A 23156-nucleotide genomic window follows, 5' to 3' on the forward strand; every position below is an offset into this window, starting at 1 on the left:
CCTCATCTGAACTGTGACAAACCACAAAGCTTGCAAAAATAGCTCTTAAAAGAATTGCTCTGACAGTTGCTTGAAAGGGATTGTACAAAAGATCCCGAGCAAGAAGCATGGGAAACCAGTACATTCTCTAACTCTTGCAACCACAAGTTTCAGCAGTTAGAGATTTTCCAAAAAATGCAATCCAGGCCAGACCACGAGGAAACATAGCCCTCTCTTCTTCTGTAAAACTCCAATCCTGCTTTGGTCTGGGGAGTTACGTGGTTTTCAGGTTGTCTCTGATGTGCATTAACTAATGAAGACTTTATCCTTTATTTGAATCACTTAAACTATGTTTTCCTTGACTTAATGTCTTGGGACTTGAAAAATAAAATCAACTTGGGAGTAGAATGTCTTTTGCCAGAACACAAAGATGCCATCAGAAAACCCCTGAGTGTTGCTTACAGGGCACACATTCACCAAGCTGTGGCAACATTGTCACCAAAAAGCTTAAGAGCAGGTGCCATCTAATAAAATGTATTAAAAGATAGCTGTAAAATAAAAACAATGACTGTAATAGTATATGCTTATTTTTTATTCATTTTAATGCATGTGGAATAGTTGATACAGGTGGGTAAGTGCTGTTTCTATGAAGTATATATTGAATTTTTATCTATGTAGGCAGGAATGGGTACAATTTGGGAATTGTCAGCAAACAAAATATTTCTGGGTCAAGAAAGGATTTTAATAAGAATAGGAAGGACTGAGGGAACCCAGTGCTCCTACACTCTAACCAGGTAGAAAAGGAGCTCCAGAGAATGCATCAAGATGATGGGCCAGCCAGAGGACCCAAGGGAAGAGCGGACTGCACAGACCAAATTCTCATCTCATGAATTACAAAACCCTGGATAACACTTTTAATCATAATAAGATGCGAATAAAACATACTCAAATTTCCAAAAGTTTTAACAGACTATATCAAAATTATGGAAAAACTTGAGAAGATGATGGGTTTTTCAATGTAGGGTATAAAAAGTCAAACTTTTCTTTTGGCAGGGGATGGTATTGGGGGTTGTTTTGCTTAAAGGGATGAGCTTGAAAAGTTCCATTTGCAACTGAGGGTTGATTATAAGAAGAGGGTCCTAGGTTCACCCATCTAGGTTTGAAAGAGCTTAGACACAACCAGATCTTGTGCCATGACCAAGAAACAGTTATTTAGTACTCCAGAACCCATCATCTTAGCAGCTGATATGTGTGAGATCGTGTTTTCTTTTGAGTGTGGCAAGATGACTATACCCCTGGGGAGGTATAATATAAATACAGTAAAAAGTGAAGAAATAAATCAAAATCACAGTATCATCACTTTTGTATTAGGGTAAGTAAAAACTAGAAAAGTAAATTATGAAATCATTCTGATACTCAGTGAATGTTGTCTATTTCCCAGGTGACTGGATCAATTAAAGAGTTGACTAATTAGACTCGATTTTTATTGCAATGTTTTGGAGAATTTAATTAATTACATTTAAAACCAAGGTTTAAATATTTAAGAGAATTCATGAAATGTGTAAATGTTTATGTGTTTGTGATGTTTAAAGGTTTACAAACATTGTATTAAGTGGATTTATAGATTTTAACAAAAATAAAATATAGAAGCCAGAAATAGAAATATTCTTCATATCCAGGTTTGAAATGTTCATAAAACAAAAGCTGACTTTCAACACAACAAAAGATAACATGAGAAGGTCTCTTTGTAGTGATGGGACAGTCTATACCCTGATTATGGAGATAGTTACTTGGATCTGCACTTGGGATAAAATTTCACAGTACTATCCGCTCCCCCCAAATAAATAATTTAAGGAGAGAGCATGTAAAAACAGATAAAATCAAAATGAGGTCTGTACCTAAGTTAATAATATTATATAGATGTCAATGTCCTGGTTTTACATGTTCTATGTATTATGTAAGATTTTATCATTGGGGGAAGCTCTGCAAAGGGTACCTGGGAATTCTTTATACTATTGTTGAAACTTCTTGTGAATCTTGAACTATTTCAAAATAAAAATCTTATAAAATATATAGAGAGATATTAGCTTTGCATAAATAACAGTCATAGGCTGTCTTAGACAGGTGGGTCAGCAGAACCTGTGTCAGATTCCCATTGTCCTTTTGCCACATTTGGATGCTCTGCCTATGAACTCAGGTATTGGCATGACATAGGAGGCAGATCTTGCTGAGTCTGCTAAGGCAGCTTATTAATTGTTACTGTTATTAATATTCTTGTAGGCTTTAAAGCAACAGGAAACAGCTATAAGCATAAACACTACACAAAAATCATGTACAGTAATTCTTCCCTCTGACGATGCCTCCTTTTTGTTTTTAATAAATTTATTTATTTTATTTATTTATTTTTGGCTGCATTGGGTCTTTGTTGCTGTGCGTGGGCTCTCTCTAGTTGCAGGGAGCGGGGGTTACTCTTCATTGTGGTGTGTGGGCTTCTCATTGCTGTGGCTTCTCTTGTTGCGGAGCACGGGCTCTGGGTACTCGGGCTTCAGTAGTTGTGGCATGCGGGCTCAGTAGTTTTGGCTCACGGACTCTAGAGCGCAGGCTCAGTAGTTGTGGTGCCCAGCTTAGTTGCTCCGCGGCATGTGGGATCTTCCCGGACCAGGGCTCGAACACATGTCCCCTGCATTGGCAGGCAGATTCTCAACCACTGTGCCACTAGGGAAGCCCTGGACGATGCCTCCTTGAAAATTAATCTTCAGGCATCCCCCTAGATCATTTCTCCCCACACAAAAATTTTTGGCTATTAAAGATGCCATTCTCCCATTTAAAACCACCCAATCGTTTCTCCTGGCACTTAGAAAAAACAAATCTCCTTATAATGTCTCAAGGACTTAAAAAATCTGCCTACTGTTGACATTTCTAACCTCATCCTGTACACTTTCCCTCTTCCTCAGAGCATCTTAGCTACCTCGGCCCTTTGGCTGCTCCTAGCGCACTCCCAGCTCACTCCTGCTGGACTTGCATCTGCCTCTCCCTTTGCAATGTAGTCACATTCTACCCAAAGAGACCTCACTTGTCACTCTAGAGTCTACTCTAGACCACCGTACTTTATTTTTCTTTGTAGCACTTATGACTAACTGATATTATTTTCTATATCTATTTATTTATTTTTGTCTCCTCTCTTGATCCACAGAGCCTAAGACATAATTGGTGCTCAATGAATATTTTTGAATGAATGAATAAATGAATGAATGAATGCAAGCTCCTATTAATGGCGCTTAGTCTGAGAAGTATGACTAGGGATGATCAGACTTACATTCTACTTCTTATATTTCACGGCAATTTTACATTCTTATTTTTCAAGCATAAGCTAATTCTGCAACTAAGTTTAAGAAAACATATACTGACATACACACATTTATGTTTGGAACAATTGATGACTACGAAGGTCTTTACAGCTTTAGCAGTCTATGATCCTAGATTTTCCAAATTTTTTGGTAAGATTTAAGGAAGGATGCATGGCACAGCTTAGCTCTAAATGGTAAGGTATTAAGATGGAATCAGTGAATTCCACTTTTCAATTATGAATTAATATAAAAGCATGAATCATAGTCAATATGTAAGAGCCTGCCCAGGTATCCTTTAATACACAAATTAATATGTACACCTGTGTTTTCACCCTTAATTCCTACAAAGAGTACGTCAAGGACATCAATTACCTCTAAACACCAGTCATACTTGGGAGAAAATAGAGGCGGTATCATTTTGGAAGGTGGAGGTGGGTATTGCAGGAGTGTGATGACTCTTTGCCAATTGATTTCTTTCCTTCTCCATCTGGCCTCTAGAGATGGGGAAGCAAAATATATGCTCCTATATCTTGGCCCTCGCTTTGAGTGTAATTACTGTTATATTTGAATGATTTGACTTACCTGCCTGAGGTAGGAAGATAAGAGTTCAAATAAAGTAATCCTTAAATTTTTGGTATGCCCTTTCCTTTTCCATAAAGTTTATAGCCATCTTGCAAAGATACAGAAGATATACCAAGACAAGATTAAGGCAGAAGACAAAGAAAGGGCTAGAGAGGCCTAAATAAGAAATGGAAGCAGAAGTGAGGGTTAAACAAAACTGTGCCTCTCAGAGGCCTACGCTCTTTGCAAACGGGATGCAAACATTGGCTAACCTTTCACAACTCCAGTATAGAAAGGGAAACTGAATCAGTGACGCCTTTTGCAATATTTCTAACATAAGTTAAATCAAATCAATTGCTTTGTCAATTCACAGCCATTCCCCGTAGCGAAGCAGAAAGAGATTTCTGAAAGTTTCTGTAAAGAAGATGTTATTCTGAATCTCCTTGCCGTGATGTTTAACTTCATTTCTTTTAATATAGGGCAATGGCATAACTCCAAGATGCAATTAGGTTGAAACAATTAGCTGGTGGTGGAAGTGATCGTGGAGTGTGAAGTGGGGGGTGGAGGTTGTGAATGGCACTTTAATATAAATATACGTGCCTTTACCATAATCATGTACATTTTCTTTCTTCAGTCATTCCAGGATGGAAATTGGCAGGCATACTTTTTTTTTTTTTTTTTCTGTACCAAATTAGAATCGGTCCCTAGGACTAAGGGAAACAGACCTGGGGAGACTGATAGTTAAAAGCCAGTAAGAATCATTATTTCTGCCTCACTGGTCCGGCATATTTTGGGCAAATGAGTCAGCACAGTGCGAGAGGAATGTTGGGGTTAGACTATATGAGAAGTTACATAAATTTTTCAGAGTGACTAAAGCCGTTCTGGCTAGTTATTTAAAGCTTTGGGGAACAGAAGGACTGAGGAGGTTTGAGGGGTACTGACCTTATTTTGTCACGGGGATAGCTCTGACTGGGCAACTTCTCTGTTCTAGTTCTCTCTGAAATGCCCTCTTTCTGTGTTCCGGACGTGCAGGCTCAGTGGACATGGTTCACGGGCCCAGCCACTCCGCGGCATGTGGGATCTTCCCGGACCGGGGCACGAACCTGTGTCCCCTGCATCGGCAGGCGGACTCTCAACCACTGCACCACCAGGGAAGCCCTGGGGTTTATAATGTTACTGTCTTAAGTCTTAAGTCTAAGTTGCTCAAATTGGCCAAAACCCATGGGTTCTCTACTCTGGGATATCTGACAAAGATCCCTGCTTGTCAAACCATTCTTCCACATCAGATCAGTTGCCCAAGGCATTTGCTGGCCCTTAGGGGTAAGACTATCTTGGTAGTTTGCTTTGATTCCTCAGGCATTAACTAAGTACATGCTATGTATTGATATGTACGTGGTTCTTAAGGAGATGGCAAAGATCAAAACATATTTTCTGTTCTCAGGAATCTCATGATAAAGGGGCAAAGATAGACATGAAGGTAACACTCAGAGTGCAAAAGAGAATGTGATCAAGCAGAACCAGGGCAGGGATTCTAAAGCTAGAAGAGAAGAGAGTGGATTTTTAGGGAAGGCTCTCGTATGTCTCTTTCATTGAGACATCTGGCATGAAGCAGACACTCAAAATTTAGCAGACAATAAAAATTGGCTAGGTGGATGAATTAATAGGAGAGGTGTTAACTGGCAAGAAAGAATAGGGTATGAAGAGATGGAGATGGGCAGAAAAGACATCCAAGGTGAGAAGGCTACATGGAGCCATGAAAAAGCATGATGAGTAACAGAGTTGGATGAATTTAGATAAAGAATAACCCGGAACATTGTCAACACCCAGAAGAACCTGCTCGTTTTTAAAGAAACACTCTCCTGTACTTCAGTAGTCTAAAAAGTGAGTTTTGGAGCACATATAAACCCTCAGAAATAAAGGCAGACTAATGCTGTTATAAGATTGAAGTTGGTTAATCTAAGTAATATAATATTGTAATGTGATATGATATGATATAAAGCCAGGATTTTCTAAGGAAGACTCTGTTACAAGTGCTAGGTCTACCTCTTTACTGCTACCTACCTTTCGTAGGCACAGCACTGTGGGGGAATCTAAGGGTAATATGTTATATCATCAGGGTGTTTGTACACTGAAATGGGGGTAACTGAGGAGAGATTAATGAAGAGACTATTTATAAAATTGCGGGTAGGGTGAGAGAAAACCAGGAAGGGATGGTGAGGCTCTGGGACCCTTAATGTTTGGGAGCTATTACTACTCTTAGAGCTGACCAGGCAAGGGGATGGAGTGGCTGCCAAAACCCACAAGGAGCTGTGGCTCTGGGTGAAACAGGAGGTCACCAACAGGAGCTGTGGCCTTCTATGGAGGAACACGCCCACTGCCGACCTGTGACCCAGAAGGGAGCTGAGGGAATAAACCCCCCAGTCTCTCCCTCCTCTCAATTTCCTGCTGGTGTCCCCTCCATGCAACTGTCTCCTCCCAACTGGAAACCAGAGCGCAAGGAGGCCCATGATGCAGTCCCTAGAGCTCAGCCCCTTGGTGGGGCAGGCAGAGAAAGACAGAGAAGGACCCTGGAGGAGAACACAGAACCAAACCAGCCCACACGGGGAAGGCCAGGGCTCATCTTCCTCACAGGACCCTGGGAGGTCCCATTTTATTCGCCTCTTAACACCTTTGATTACCATGAAATCGTGGGGGTGAATTTATGGACACCTGTGTAGAGCTTAAAGGGTCAACTCCCGCATTTCAATAGGCTAGACTGTCCATGATCCAGAATTGTCTGCAAGCTCTAGCTAACTCATTCTTCCACATCCTAAGCACTCCTCTCTCATAGCAGTCAGGCCTATCATTATTTTCTCAAGTGTTGGTGACATGTGTGGGTACAATATCACTAATTAGGTGGTGAAATCACCAGATGACATGGATGCTTCCCAAGACAGGTGGCTCTTGTTAAGATGCTGCAAATCTATTTTTCTCCTTCACCCCAAAACAGCATTCACTTACCCAAACCCCAAATCCCAAACATTTTATCAAACCTGCAAAGGGGCAAAGAGTAACCTGTCTTTAGTTATAAGGCAAGCTGTAAATAAACCTCCAAGTAATATATTCAGATGTGCGCTTCCAAGGTCAGTATAATACACCGGACGTGGGGAAGGGCATTTTATATGAGAAAAACGTTTCACGAGAACAAAGGGAGTGGAGGAGGTTGTCAAGCCTTGGAGAAAGTATTACTCATCACAGAGGCCTCTAGCTAGGATGACGAGAGAGTCAGGCAGTTAAAGAAATACGCTTACCTTCAGAGAAGTTCACTCTAGTTTGTTTTGAGTATTAATTTATTAAGGGTGAATTCTAAACCATAATCTCTTATATAAGAAATGTTACAATATCTTCAAAAGAAATAAAATCTGGCCTTGCATTTCTACGATGATGGGCCGACAGGACATAAAATATCAACACTGATTGCTCTGCATTCTCCCCACCTCCAAGAGTCCACATTCTGGGCTTTAGTCCTCGTGAGGCACCATGGCCAGACCCCCTCCCCCTCTGGCTGCCAGGGATGGAGCCACAGGTTCCAGTATTTGGGGAAACCAATGCCTCCATTCACTTCTATGTACTGGGAATCTTTCAAAGGCACCCCCATCTCCCCTTCTATATAGCATAACCTCAGTGAGTTTAGATTTTCTTAAACACTCGAAAGAGCAGCTGCCCTCCAGAAACTTAGATTTAGAGTTATGATAAATGATGAGAATAAAAATTTGAGGAAACAAGATAAAATACCTCTCATTCTTTCCAAATCTTTCAAGACAGAAAGAAAAAAATCCAAATTAATATCTGCAAAAGTTATCCTGCTCTAGTGGTCTTCCCCAAAGCCCTCCATGCCCAGTGAGCACTGTTCTCTCCAGCTCTCATGAGCACTGAACTGTAAGGCATTTTGCTAAGCCCTGGGCTGACAAAGAGGAATCCTATCTATTGTTGATGAGTTACTGTCTAAGGGGGCAGCAGCCATGCCCAAAGCTACAATTCCTGGGATAAATGCTATGATGGAAGGAGGTACAAGTGAGAAGGGGGTACATCTGGAACCATCCATCAGAGGAGCAGCAGAGATGGAGAACATAATACTTGGACAGCAGATGGTGTCAATGACCAATATGATTGGCTCAGCAGGCATCTGGGTTGGGGGAGCAGAATTGTTCAGAGTAGAAGGGACAGCAGAGGTCAAGCTATCAGACAAAGGAGAACCCAGAATGTTATGGGAATAAGAGGTACCACTGGTCGGGTTCCCTAGGAAACAGACTCTGAGTCAGAGATTTGCATGCAGGAAGGAGGTTATTAGGGAATCATCAAAATGGGAACCAGACTCGTGAGGGAATATGGAAGCAGGATTGAGCAAGTTAAACTGCAACTTAGTTGCAGCAGGGGCCTTGGAAGACCCCATGGAGAGTCTAGAGCTGGGATAGCTCTGCAGAGGGGTCTCAAGTTGAATCAAGGGAGCCAAGTCTTTATAGGCCTTTAACTGTCAAACACAGGACAGGGCTGTTCTTGGCCGGGGGTTGGGGGGGCGTGCGTGTGGAGTCGGGGGAGGAGATGTAACCTTGGGAGGGGAAATTCCCTTTGGCTGAAGGCAATGCCTGGGGAAGGACTCAGCTGTGAGCCCAGGAAGCTGGGAGAGGGAGTTCCTCCATCCTGAAGGAGGGGATCTGGGTGGTGACCTACTGCATCCCCTGCAGCAGCCTTAGCCCAGCATTGCTGTGTCATGTCTGGTGGGGCAAGAGAGGAGTAAGTATAAGTTAAGGTATGCTCGGCTATGCTGCAGTAACAGAAACTCCCAAATCTCATGACATAACAAAGCTTTCTTGTGCATGACACTGTTTTCTGAGGGCTGGGCAGTTACTTGTGGTAACTTAGGGATTCAGGCTCCTTCGGTCTATCCAGAACTGCAGTAAAAGAGAAGGAGGGAGACAGGAGGATCATGCAAGGGGCTTTATGTCCTGGTCTGCAAGTCATGTATCTTGCTTCCTCCTACATTCCACTGGTGAGACCCAGCCACATGAGAACAACTTAATTGCAAGAGAGACTAGGGAATATGCTCTTCTACATGTCCAGAAAAATGAAATGGCGTTGGTAGTGTCTATCCAATCTCTGGCTCAGGCAAGCTTGTTTAGTGTCCAGTATACAGCAAGATCACTGGGTAGCATGCACTTGCTAACATCCAGTATTGAACAGGACAATTCGGGGTTTTTCCTTTGTTTATAAGCATGAATATTTTAAAATTGTTCAGATTTGTGTTTTCTTCAGCAACACCAAGAATTGCTCTAAAGTTATAGAAGTTTTCTTAAAACTTAAAAAATCTCATCAAGCATACATTGCAAATGATTTATTAAAATGAGCAAAGTGGTATTTTTAAGCTATGACCAATGCCCCCTTCCTGGCTGGTACTTTGATATTTTTGTGCAGAACATCTGTCGACCTAGAAGTGCAGGAAGGTAGGAGGGATGCCAGGGATGGACCTCTTGGGTGGGGGGAGTTCATCCACAGACTCTTGAGCCTTTCCAAGGGGGTTGAACATTATTCTGAGGGCAATGATAAGTCGGAAGGTTCAAGCAGGATGATAACCTGACACATCCTATTTGGAATACTGTCACACATAGAAGCAGGCAACATATGGTGATTATCTGCTCAAACATGAGATCAGAATGTATGTTCGCCAGAAATTTATTTGTAGTTTAAATCAAGATATCAGGTTATCGCTATTTATAACAGTTCAACTTAATCCAAAGGAAAATTCCTTTTGTGTAACCCTCTTACTTGAGTTACTTCCAGAATTAAATTTGATCAGAAGAAGCCACTTCCCTTCAAGAGAAAATTTCAAAAGTATCTGCCTCGCATGCAGTCCTCCTAACAACTTCTCGCAATGAAGAGAGCTGATGTTCCACCCTCTTCTAAACAGCCTTTAGGAATCTCTTACCCTGTTGGAAATCTGGGACTACAAGGCTCTTCCAATAGTGACTTGATAGCAAAGGAGAGGCCAGGTGAACCTGTGCCCTGACAGGAGAGAGCAATGCTTCCTGAATCACGACATAGGCAAAGCCCTCAGTGACCAGCTTTCTTCTTATTGTTAGACTTAGCTGGATGACATTTGGCAAGAAGCCTTTCTGTGTCTTCTTCCTTCCTCCCACTCCTGAAGCATTCTGATGGGGGCCAGCACTTTATGGCTGTTGGTTCTTTATTTTTCTGCAGGCAATAACTGCCTAAGAGCAGGGGCCCCACCTTCTACACGTTATATGCACCATAGTATTTGGTGGATTTCCTTACCCTCTGCAGAGGACAGATAATTATTTGTTGCAAGTGCAGGAGTGGGAGCCAGGTTTGCCCAATAACTGTTTCCTTTTGCTACCCCATTGAGTAGACCACTTATCATTTTTGTTCCTCTCTAAAAGATGAAGAGGTCAGACGTTCTCTAGGCGCCTTCTAGCTCACAAGTTCATGAATACGACAGTTCAGTTTTGGGAGAGACTGTGGTGCAATGCTAGCTCTGGAGTCAAGGAAGATCTGTATTTGAATCCCAACTTTGCTACCAGCTGGGTGAACAGACAAGTCAGTTAACGCTCCTAAGGAAAACATTTTCAGTTTTACGACTTTCTGGTGAGGGATGTAAGACATTTAGGCAGAGAATCTGGCTCACAACTGGCATGAAACAAACACAGGTTTAATAACATGAGACTAAAAGTTATACCAGATTAATACTAGATGTCACCAAGTCCAGAAGTTCTAAATGCAAATTAATGATGTTGGTAAAGGTACTTTCTGGTTTTCGGCACCTACTGTGGCTAAGCTCTGAAGTTGATGGTGGGCATAATAGACGCCTAAGTTTGCTGAGAAATCAGACAATTAAATGGATGAGTATAATAAATTATGATGAAAATTCAACAGATCACTTTATTGGTGTTGCCTTCTTCAGAAAACCGGTAACACAAGGCAAAAGAGAAAACCGTTCTGAAAAGTAGGAACCGTTTTACCAAGAAGAAAGCCAGAAAGCTGTACTTTTAAATATTTGGACAAGATTTTGTAAGGTTGATCCTGGTCTAGACCTCACTAATCCAGTGACGCTGCATGTGCTGGTGTGTGTGTGTGCACGGTCACACATGCTCACACACTTGCCCCTTTCCGGCAAACACCCCCAGGTTTTGCAGACATGTTCACACACTCAGATGGCAACAGCATTAGCATCTGTCATCTTTTCACACCAAGAGCAGTAGAGCACGTTGATGTAACAAGAAAACACATCCCTCAGTCAGCTCTGGGTAAAGGACAGATGACAAATAACTATATTTCTAAAGTTGGGAACACTGTCTGCATCTTCCAAGCAATGCTGGTAAAAGGTTCACTTGTTCATAAATATAGGGACTCAGCTAGCAGAAACGGATGGATTTTCCCAGCAAGATGCCCCTAAATGGCAACCGCCTGCCAGAAAAAGGCATGTGAGGCACTGAGTCAATTTAGCTGTTGGTTGTATCCTGCTTGGCCCCCTAGTTGGGTCCAGCCCTGGAATATAAATGTGGGCTAGAGGCAGCAGGCTCACATGTATGGTTTCCACATATGGAAAGCCTGGGCATCGCAACCCCCTCTTTGGGACTGAGCTGCTGAAGATCATGGGCGGGGTCTTTAGGAGGTCACAATCCTCCCTGCCCTCCATCTCCACAGAGTGTGAAAATCCATGAACCTTGTGTCTTGGGAACTTTGTAGGACTGGATTATATATAAATATATATATAAATATATATATATATATATATATATATATATATTTTTTTTTTTTTGGCAGTGCCACATGGCATGTGGGATCTTAGTTTCCCAACCAGGGATTGAACCCATGCACCCTGAAGTGGAAGCACAGGGTCTCAAACACTGGACCATCAGGGAAGTCCCTGGATAATATCTTGAGATGTTATTTTATTTGTTTTGTCTTCACTGTCTCTGATTTTCCCTTTTTCTCTTTGGCCCATTCCCGCAGGCTGTTTGTGCTTCATTGCACAGATAAGGTATATGTGGCAGGACAGAAAGCAGAAGTCACTGGCAATAGTACCTGGTAGTTTCTTTATAAACACTTATAGAGAGTCTAGGGGTTTGTGGAAGAAGTAAAGGGATGAAGTGTATTCAGCGGCAGAGGCAGAGTGACCTGGAGAAGCAGAAGGGAGAGTCGGGCTCACCCACGTCCTACCCCCATAAAGACTTGGGCTGCATTAAGAGAAAGGTGGAGTACAGGCATCCTGGCACACTGGGGATCAGCCTGGCTTCCCATTAGCATCCTGATGAGGGGCCGAGACCCCAGAAAGGAATGCTGTGTGCAGTGTCTCAGCAGATACGGCCACAGGTGATGTTTTCGAAGGATCCAAGCAGAAAGGGATGATTGGCATCACAGCATAACCCGGGTGTGCCCAGGACCAAAGACCAGATGCCCCTACCCGTCACTCACCAATCCATCCAGGGTTTACCCTGAGGATGACTAAGGTCAAGTTTCACAATAGCTTCTGTAGAATAAAGAAATGCAATATATACATATTTTTTGCACACCTGAGTTTGTGAGCTGGCATTTCTACATACTATATATGGATGACTAACGTTTTCCAGATTAGCAATTGGTCTTTATTGGAATGCTCATATATATCACCCCATGCTCAGAATCTCATAGAAAGGGCAGGAAACTTGTTCATGGGAAGGGTGAGAACCAAGAAAGGTTTCCTAAAGGAAATAATTATTAAATTAGCACTAGCCCTAATTAAGGAGTTCAAGGTAGGAGAGGAGTGTTAGGAGAGAGAGAATGGCAGAGCTGGGAAGACAGGGAAGGCGTGAAGTGTTAGAGGTATTTTCTAAAAAGAATATGTTTAATAAACCTATTGTGTTTATTATAACCAACCCTATGGAGTAGACAGTATTATTATCTATACTTCACAGACAGGGAAACTGAGGCACATGGACATTAAGAAATTTGCCCAAGAAGTTCAGTATGGCTGCCCCTGCCTTAGAGTGATTGCCTGTACCATGGCTTCACAGGCACTGTTGGGTCAGGAGAGCCAGGATCCCAAGTAGCAGGAATCCAGAAACAGGATGCAATAGATCAACTATCAAGACGGGGCCTCAATGGAAAACCAGAACCCTTTGGCCAGGATCATTGAGTACTGCTCTGTCCTCAGGTCCTGGGCCCAGAGTCAATTTTCTTCAAAAATCCCCCTTGCTCCAAGCAGTTCTCATTCCCTTGATCCCTTATTTATGCCAATGGTTTTCTGAGCAAGGCTTTTTCAGAGAGAATTTAAATGGGAAACTGCAATCAAGACTACTCAATTTATCATACACTTTGAATAAAAAACTTCCAAAAAACAATCCTTGATTTGCAGATACATCATGATCCTCTCATGAATGGATTAAATAAAGCATAGTTTGGAGAATGATAGCCAACTTGAAAATAATTTATGTTTCAAATTTGGTAATTATGGCAACCCACCCCAACGGCTACCAACTTTATTTGTTAGCTTTTGTCTTACAGCTTCCCTGTCCCCCTCCCTTTTTTGGTTGATGTTCTCTTGCTTTGCAGTTTCCCTGAGTTTTTATTTGGTTTACTTGATAAGGTTTGGTGAGATGAGGACATATTTAAAAATAAATTCTTGCAAATAATATTTTGGTAACTTTTGAATTTTGTGCTTATATTCCTCTACTGGAATTTTGTAATTAAGATGCTTGTAAGGAGGATCACACCAAGCAAAGTTTGCATGGAGCCAAGTCAAGCTATGTACTTCCTACTCCTGTCATCTATTTATAGGAGAGAATTTGGTTGATGACCATCCTGAGACTTATCCTGAAGTCTCAGAGGGCAAGTGAGAATTACAGGCCATCAAAGTACTTTGGTGTCATGATAAGCATTCATTCATTCATCCAGCACTTTTGAGTGGCAACTCTATGCCAGTCCCAAAGTGTCCTTGACCTGCCATCAGAGGACTAACAAATACACAGACACATAAGCTCTAAAATAGATATATGTGGGGCTTCCCTGGTGGAGCAGTGGTTGACAGTCCGCCTGCCAATGCAGGGGACACGGGTTCGTGCCCCGGTCCGGGAGGATCCCACGTGCCACGGAGCATCTGGGCCCATAAGCCATGGCCGCTGGGCCTGCGCGTCCGGAGCTTGTGCTCCGCAGCAGGAGAGGCCACAACAGTGAGAGGCCCGCGTACCGCAAAAAAAAAAAAAAAAAAAAAAAAAGATATATGTGTGAAGTAGTGTCTTTAAGTGTTGGCAATGCTTTCAGAGGAAGGGAACTTTGGGCTGGCCCTTGAAAGAGAAAAAAAGGCGGCAGAAAATTCATATAAAGGAGACATGCAAAGTCATGGAGGTATGGCAGGAAGGTAACAGTTTATGGGACACTTAGAGACTGTGGTAGCCGGCTTCTAAGTTGGCCCCCAACAATCCTCATCTCTGATATTCATGCCCTTGTGTAGTCCCCTCCCACATTGAAGCAAGGCTAGTAGAACACTGTAGAAGTGAGGGTGTGTGACCAACAAGACTAGTCATGAAAGACACTATATCTTCCACCTTGGTCTTTGGATTGCTCACTCTAGAGGAAGTCAGTTGCCATATTTTAAGTACCCCATGGAAGGAAGATAAGTGGAGGAAATAAGGCCTCCCACCAATAGCCAACACACACTTGCCAGCCATGAGAGTGGGCCACGTTGGAGGATTTACAGCCTCCAGCCCTAGGCAAGGCTTCACATGACTGCAGGCCCAGCCGACCTCTGACTACAGCTTTATAAGAGATGCTGAGCCAGAATTCCCAAACTAAGCTGATCCTCAGTTCATGACATACAGAAACCATAAGCTAATAAATAATTATTGTTGTTTTAAGCCACTAAGCTTGGGGATGATTTGTTGGACATTAATGAATAGGTAATACAAAATACTTCAGTGTTTTTCAGCTCTACCAGTAGTTCACACCCTTCTCCCCTGTTGATTGACCCAATATGCTAGTGCAATAGAGTGTTCTTAAGTTGTGAATCCTTGGGTCCTTCATGAGGTGATTCTTCCTGCATATTCTATGACAGAAAAAAAGTTTCCAGCTTCGTATCCTCTGGGAATCTGGCCCATTTAAGTCATGTGTCAACATTCCTCCTTTGTTCCAAACTTTATAAGAGATGTAAACTATTTCAGAAAATTTCTTCTCTTCTTTCCCCTCATTCGTGATTTGAATAAGCAATGGTACCCAGAGGCTGAGTAAAAAAAAACAAAAGAAGAAGGAACTATGGCTATGACTAATGTGTAGACTGGAAAATCTACTCTGAATCACTAAGAAGGAGCTAAGGAACGTGTCCAGGGCATGGAAGTTCAATCCTAGTGCGCTGTTCCTTGTGCATCACTGTGCTGTGTCCCTCAGCATTCCTGCCTGGAGCCTCCAACAGTGTCCCAGGAGAATGGTAGTCCAAGCAGTGGTGGTTCCCAAGACAGGCTCCCAGGCATAGCCTGCTAGACCTCAGCTTGCTTGCTGCTGCTCCTATACAGGTGTACCTACATGGCATTCTGAGATCATTGCTCCTTTCCTCTGCCTCCTTCTGGCCCTTCCAGGTTATTTCCACCCCCACCAGGGCACACCCAGACGCAGGCACATTTATTCCTAAAGCCAGTCCCAACCAGAACAGAAATCCCATTAGAGCCTGAAGCTTATAAGTTCATGAGATATGTCAGGCAGGGCAAGTTCTGGGCATGCTTGAAGCCATTAATATGTATCGTTCCACTGTCTCTTTTCTCCTTGTCCTATGCCAATCTATTTTCAGGACTGGGCTCATGCCTCAGTTTCCCTGACATGCACTCTTGATCTCTACTTAGACTGGTGCTCTGTCCTGTACTGTGGAAGTACGCAAGGTGGCCATGTTGCTGGCTAGATCCTAATAACTTCTTTCTCTGCTTGATGACTAGATGCTGTTGCTCATCATCTCTTTCACAAATTGCTGTCTTATAAGTAGAAGGAATACTACCTGGATCCACAGTCAGGCTATCTGCCTGCTTTCTTTCTATGGCATATACCAACCATCACTCAGGATTCTTCTTGGAAACAAGAATTGCCTAGGTCATATTTGAGCTCCTCAAAAGTTTTAGACACTGGACAAGACCATCTCCATCCTATCAGCTTTCCTCACTGGCCCCTCAATATACATATTTCTTCCTTTTGCTATGTGTTTCCCAAACAAGCCTCCCTATGTCCCCGCCTGCCCTGCACTGCCACTCTATGAGTGATAACATCTTGACTGCCTTGGTTTCTTTGGGAAAGAAAATAATTGTGTTTAAAGTTTAGTTCTTGCCTCCCTAAGGAGGCCTTTATTACCAAGACCCCTCTGCTGAAGATGGAACAAGAGCAGTGGTGAGAAACTCCAGAGACCCTCTTAACCCGATGAGGGGCTGTGGAACCAGGCTTCTTAGTGGGACATGCCCTTGCTGTCTGTCCTGGGGAAAGATGGCTCCAGAACTCTAGAGAACTCTAGTTCTGTGATGAATGGAGCCTTGGAGAGGGAGTAGGTAGATTTTACTTCTCCCACAATCTCCACGTGCGCCTCTACACAAGCCACTCAAAGTAAATATAAAATCTACATAAGGTAGTGTGACGGAAACATAACTTCAAACATAACAAATTCTCTGGTCTCCTTTGAAAGGTCAGTTTGTGGTTCTCCTGCAAGGCCCCCCAAGCCTCTCCTGGAGAATGCACTGCTCCAGACTTTTCCCTCCAAGAAAACAAATTCTCCAGTTTCACACTGCCTGCAATTCATGCCTTCTTCACTTGAGAAATTCTTCATTTGCCAAGTCCCTGCTCAAAAGCCATCTCCTTTATAAAATTGTCACTAATCTGGGTTTTCACCTCTTCCTTGGGACTTCCACAGACTTTTGTTCATACCTCCATGATGGTGGTTTTTATAGTTATTTTAATTCCTTTTGCTACAGGATTATATTTTATAAGCGGGTAGGCTTCATGCCTTATCCTGTTTGGTAACCCCAAATGTTTGCAAGTGCCTAAGGTAATAGTAGGTGCTCACTTTGTAAAATGGTAATTGAAACTGGGCGGATTAAAGTAAAGCAGCGCTCTCCTGCCTTTTGAGAGACTGTATGAATTTTTCCTGTATCACAGGTTTTTTCACACTCTGTCAGCTCATTAAGCCCCTGAACCTGGAATGTTTCATTTCCTCCTCCTTTGCCTGGTGAATTCCTGCACATCCTTTAAGACTTGGCTTAGATATCACACACCAGATTTAGGAGGCTTCCTTGACCCTTCCAGGTAGTTTTAGATATTCCTTGTTAGGAATTTCCATAGAACTCCATGAACGTACTTCAAATACTACCGTACATTGTTCTAGATTATCTATATGCGGCTGCATCCTTCGTGAGACTGTGAGCCTCAGTGTAGCAATTTCCAACACACAGTTAAGCAACAAGGAAACATTTATGGAATGAATGAATGAATGAGTAGACAATTTTTGCTGACTACCACATTTGACCCGTACTGTTAAAATTCTGGGGAAACCTGTCCATTGGGAGGACCATTATCTTGAGACAATTTTATAAAGCTCTGATCCTTAAACACCTCCCAATTAAAAATCACAAAGGGAAGCTGAAGGAAGGAACAGGATTCCTTATAGAACTCTCACCCCTGCCTTTCGGCTCCTGCATTTACAATTCTAGGCTTGAATTTAGAATGAGGTGACTAGAATGAATTGTGTCACATACTGCCTGCACTCAACTGTAGTTCAATTATAATTTATGGATTGCTTTGGTCGTCAGGGACCACTATCATAACCAAATGCTATGGCCTTATTATGGCACCTGCACTCATCCATCTTCCACAAATGGACAGTCAGACACTAAGCGCCTATTGAGAAGGCCATTCCCAAGCTGTGCAGGTTAACGCTGATCTCTGATTAGTCCCAGATTACGTCTCTGAACTGACATAATTTGCATTCCCTTTTAGGGAAAAGATGACAACACAACCTGGTATAGGATTTGAATTTTTTTTTAACCTTCTCAGTTTGTTTCAAGAGCCCTTTTTCACTTTCCTCTAAGACTGAGATCATTTCTTCCTCTTTTATCACATTGGTTTTTCCTCTTTTCAAAAATCTGGCTAGCATTGGGTATGGATCCCTACTGTGCCCTAAATTTTATTGTCATCTTAAAATGGGATTACTTGTGGGTTTTTTCCTCTTCTTTTAAAAAAAAACTACAATAGCAAAAGTGAGACTTTCAAAATCACTTTATGAGGTATGATCGAAATATGAAGAGCTGTACCTATTATTTCATAGAACTTGATGAATTTGCGGGTAAGTATACACCCATAAAGCCATCCTCACCATCAAGGCCATACATGTATCCATCACCTTCCAAAGATTTCTCCTGCCACAAAAATAAGATTTATGAACTATCTAATAGCATACAAAGATGTTATATTTATCAAAAATACCAGTATTCACAGAGGGAAAAAAATCATTTAATTAAGAAATAGCACTGAGAGTTGTTTGCTCCCTGTAAACATTAATAGATGATTAACAGATGATTTGGAATTTACATTTTGCAAGTTGAGCTCCTTTCTAGGAAGCTTTGTCATCTAAAAATCACTTCCCGTTTTGTTTTTAGTTAAAATGTCACAGTCTGGGGCTCTACCCATGATAAGCACTTCCCAATCCCATTGAACGTGTTCCAGGTGGCCCTGTTTGGTTGGAAAGGTTGGAGGCTAACCTCAGTATAACTCAGGGAAAGGAAGCTCTATTTTACTTAGCATCATTGCACCTCCTGAGAATAGGACTGGAACTCACTCAGCTGCACGGCCTCTCTCTCATGGCACCTGCTTCTCACTTCTAAATGCTTCTCTGTTGACCAACTGGCTTCTTCTTCCCTGATCTCCTTCCTTTTATGTTGTATACATACACTTCGAATTGCTGTGTCCTCAACTCAACATCATGAGTTTGATTTACTATCTACCCCTACTTCTAACTCATGTTCAAAATTGCCAAATTCCAGGACTTCCCTGGTGGCGCAGTGGTTGAGAGTCCGCTTGCCGATGCAGGGGATACGGGTTCGTGCCCCGGTCCGGGAAGATCCCACATGCCGCGGAGAGGCTGGGCCCGTGAACCATGGCCGCTGAGCCTGCGCGTCCGGAGCCTGTGCTCCGCAACGGGAGAGGCCACAACAGTGAGAGGCCTGCGTACCGCAAAAAAAAAAAAAAATTGCCAAATTCCAAATTCCCAAGGATGGAATCTGAGCAGTCCAGCCCATCTTTCTGAGCCAGACATCACAAGGGATTGGTCACTGGCCAGTCTGTACATGCTTCTCTTTGAGTAAGATGTCCAGCCTTGCTCCAATCAGCTGACAGTAACGAGGGTCAAATAGTATAAACATGACCTATTTAAGCAGAGGGTCTGAAGATGGCAGAGTGCATTACAACAGAGGTGTCTGAAGCATACATTTATCTTTAGCATTTGTTTAGGCATGAAAACAGTATTTGCTCAGGCCCATATAGCTTTTCTACATGGGAAACAAGGACAGTCATCACTCCCCGTGAATAATCCTCCAACCAAGCGGTCTCAAGAGACTCACTCAGAAAAAAAAACAGAACTGGAACTCCAGTACTGACTTCTTGCAAGAAAGGAGTTACAGCTGACCTCAGAATACCCTGGGTCCGGGTTTGGGTGTTCTCTGTCTGTTGAGATGCTCTGTCTCCATCTCTGGCTTTTGCATCTTTGCATATTGGCTTCATTGCTCTCAAACCAGCCGACCCTATATTTGCTCACGGCTCTACCACATCCTTGAAAATTCACATTCAGAGATAAAAGGGGATTTAAAAAATCCTGGGGAAGGATTCTGATTGAGTCAAAGCTCAGTCACATACTGTATCAGTCAGAGTTCTCTAGAGAAACAGAAAAACTAGGATGCATATATACATACACACATTGTAGGGAAGGCTGGCAGGCTGAAAACTCAAGCAAGAATTAATGCTGCAATCTTGGGGCAGGGTTTCTTCTTTGGGAAATTCCAGATTTTGCTCTTAAAGCCTTCAACTGATTTAATGAGGCTTACTCACATTGTCAAAGGTAATGGTTACTTAAGGTCAGCTGATTTTAGATGTTAACCACATCTACAAAATAGCTTCACAGAAACATATAGATTAGTGTTTGATTAAATAACTGGGCCCTATAAACTAGCCAAGTTGACACATAAAAACTAATCATAGAACATGCCCACCCCTTTGTCCAGTTAATGGGGCAACAGGGGGATTGGAATACTTTAGACCATTTGCCTACCCATAGGGTCATAGGTGGGGACTCAAGTAACAGAAACAAGATTAGATATGAACACGTGTAAGCTCATGACCCACCTCATTGGTCTATCCATAGGTACATGAAATGGCCTAGAAGCCAGGCGGTGCACGTGGATGAACAGTGCCACATGGGTAGGAAGTGAGACAAGAGAATACTTGCTTTACTCAATTTGTAATGGCAATGCAAGTCTCAACATACACTTTTCTTTTTCTTTTTGTCTTGCCTTTGGACAATACATTGCTTCTCATGGTCCCCAAGGATTAATGAAATGTGCAGGGAGAACAACACAAATAAATTCATAATGCAAAGTATTTATTATTAATAGATAAACATACATTAATAATCAGCAAAAATTAAACACTGCTACAATTTCCAAACAGTGTTTGTGATTCCTGCTATCTTCTTTTTCATCTCAGAGTTATACATTACTAATTCATTTAAAGGATACGTTTTGAGTGCAGCTGTTTGACAGCAGCTGTGTGACAGTGGTGGTGAACAAGGCAGTTAACACCCTTTATGTATTTCTATCCTGTCCCCTCTTCCCTTTATTGCTTATTTATCTTTTATCTACGTAAGTATCCCATTCTACTTAAAATGGAAAATAATAGGGTTTAAGTGAATTGCCCGGAAGTCAGGGTCTTTTGACTTTGAGCCCAAGGCTACTTAAAGGGTGGTTCACAGTATCGGCATCATCTAGGAGATCATGAGAAATGCAGAGCATTGGGCTTATTGAATCAGGTTCATCAGGACATCAGAATTACTGAATCAGACTTGCTGAGGGTGGGATTCAGGCATCTGTTTTAAGCAAGCTCTCTAGGTGACTCTTATGTACCACCAAAGTCCGAGAAAAGTTTTAGGCTACTTATCTTTACCTACTGCACATATGTGGAGTATTAGTAAACCTTGCTTTAATTTGACTGTTTCACTGTCCCAGATCTTCTCAGAAGAACCTCATTCTAAGACCTTGAACCCCTCTGTTCTGTGTGGAGGACATCCCAACACACCAGTCAATCAGCATCTGCATTGTCCTAAAGCAGTGTTTCTCAACTGGGAAAGATTTTGTTCCACAGGGAACATTTAGCAATGTCTGTAGATATTTTTTGTTGTCATGGCTTGGATGGGGGTGATACTACTGGAATCTAGTGGGCCAAGGCCAGAGATGATGCTAAACATCCAATAATACACAGGACAGCTCCTTGCAACAAAAATTATCCAGCAGAGAGACAGCAATAGTGCTGAGGTTGAAAAACCCTGCCCTAGAGGATCCTAAACAATCAATGACCAATATGCCAACTATGACCTTTTGGCCCGCTCTCTTCCTTCTCCACTCCCCAAATTATTAATAGTCACTAAGAAATGGCAAAGTTTGCTTGCTAGGCAGAGAAGTATTCTGATTTTAAACTTGATTCAGCAAAAGAAACTGCCACATGACAGTGGAATCACAATATATCATTCCACACTCATCCATCCTCCTCCTCCTCATTTTTTTTCATATCGAATGAGCCCAACAACACCCTCACTAATATTTTACATAGCTATGTTATACATTTAATAAAATGCATGCCCTTTAAATGTCATAATGTTCCCACCAGGACTTGTATATGATACCGTATAATATTTCTTGAAACAGGGATCTGGCTTGGAGAATGATTTCAATTTGTTTTCCAGATACATGTGACATAAATCACTATTTCATAGACTCTGATCACCAGACCATTGCTGGCTTGCAATAATGTTTCGCAGCCTGCAACCTGTTACCACAGAAAGTTCTTATTTTTAAAAGTCTATAAACTGAAATGATGACCCTTGACAGGCAATGAAACTTACAGCATTACTTGTTAAAGTTCTAATTTTTACTATATCTTAGCAATATAATAAATAATTGAATAGAGAAAATATAACTTAAATAGTGCTCGTCTTAGCCTGGGAGCCCCCAAAGCAAAATCTGAGGTTTTTGATGAGTGGTTAATTGCAAAAAGGAGAAGCAAGGGATAGGGGAATGAAGCAGGAAAGGAGGGAAATTCAACTGCACCATAAGTTGGCCACCCAGTGGGTGGCTGGTCACTTCATACTGTGAATGAGCCTTTGGGAAACTTTATGAAATGTACCTCAGAATCATCAGTCTGGGGAAGAAAGGGAGAAGCAGTTTTCTGTTAGCTGCCAGTCTCATGGGTCAGCGTTGTTGTACAGAATGTCTGCTTCTCCAGATTTCATTTGTGAGTGCTAACTGTTCCAGAGATGCCCAAAGATAGGAAGTGAGCTAAAACAGGAAAATATTAGGCTGCACCTGTCAGAAATTTCTGGAAGACTATAGAACTTGCCCCTGTAGAGGTAATTACAATGAGAGGTATGGCCAAGAGTACTGGAAGAGATGAACAAGAGGTGTTTGCAACATAACCCTTTAATAACATACTTAAATTAGGTTGAGTTATATTACTCATACATCTATAGTATATACGATGAATATATAGATGTCTGAGACATGTGCTATACATCCATATAATATATATATATATCTCATTATATAGCCCTGTAAGTATAGGTACATATGATACACACATGCACACATGTACATGTACACATACAATTTATAAGTATATAATTCAAATAAATATGCTTATATAATATTTTAAATGCTTATATAATATTTAATAATGATAATGACAATAAAGATTTTCAGTATTTTTCTTGTCTAAGCTTTGCGTTGCCTAAGATATATGGTTTCTCTTGTTTTGGCCTCATTTGAAAGGAATTATTTGACAGTGAAATGTATGGCTACACTTCTTATTGGAAGTTCATGACAAGTGTGCCTTTCCAGTGGATGTTAGCTTCTTGTATCCTTTGGATAATACATTTGATATTGACTATTTCTGCTGTTTAAACTTAGAATCTGACTACTTCTGTTTAAATCCTGTCTATACAACATACCAGTTGTGTGA

Source organism: Hyperoodon ampullatus (assembly GCF_949752795.1).
Source record: "Hyperoodon ampullatus genome assembly, chromosome: 9".
Taxonomy (NCBI): domain Eukaryota; kingdom Metazoa; phylum Chordata; class Mammalia; order Artiodactyla; family Ziphiidae; genus Hyperoodon; species Hyperoodon ampullatus.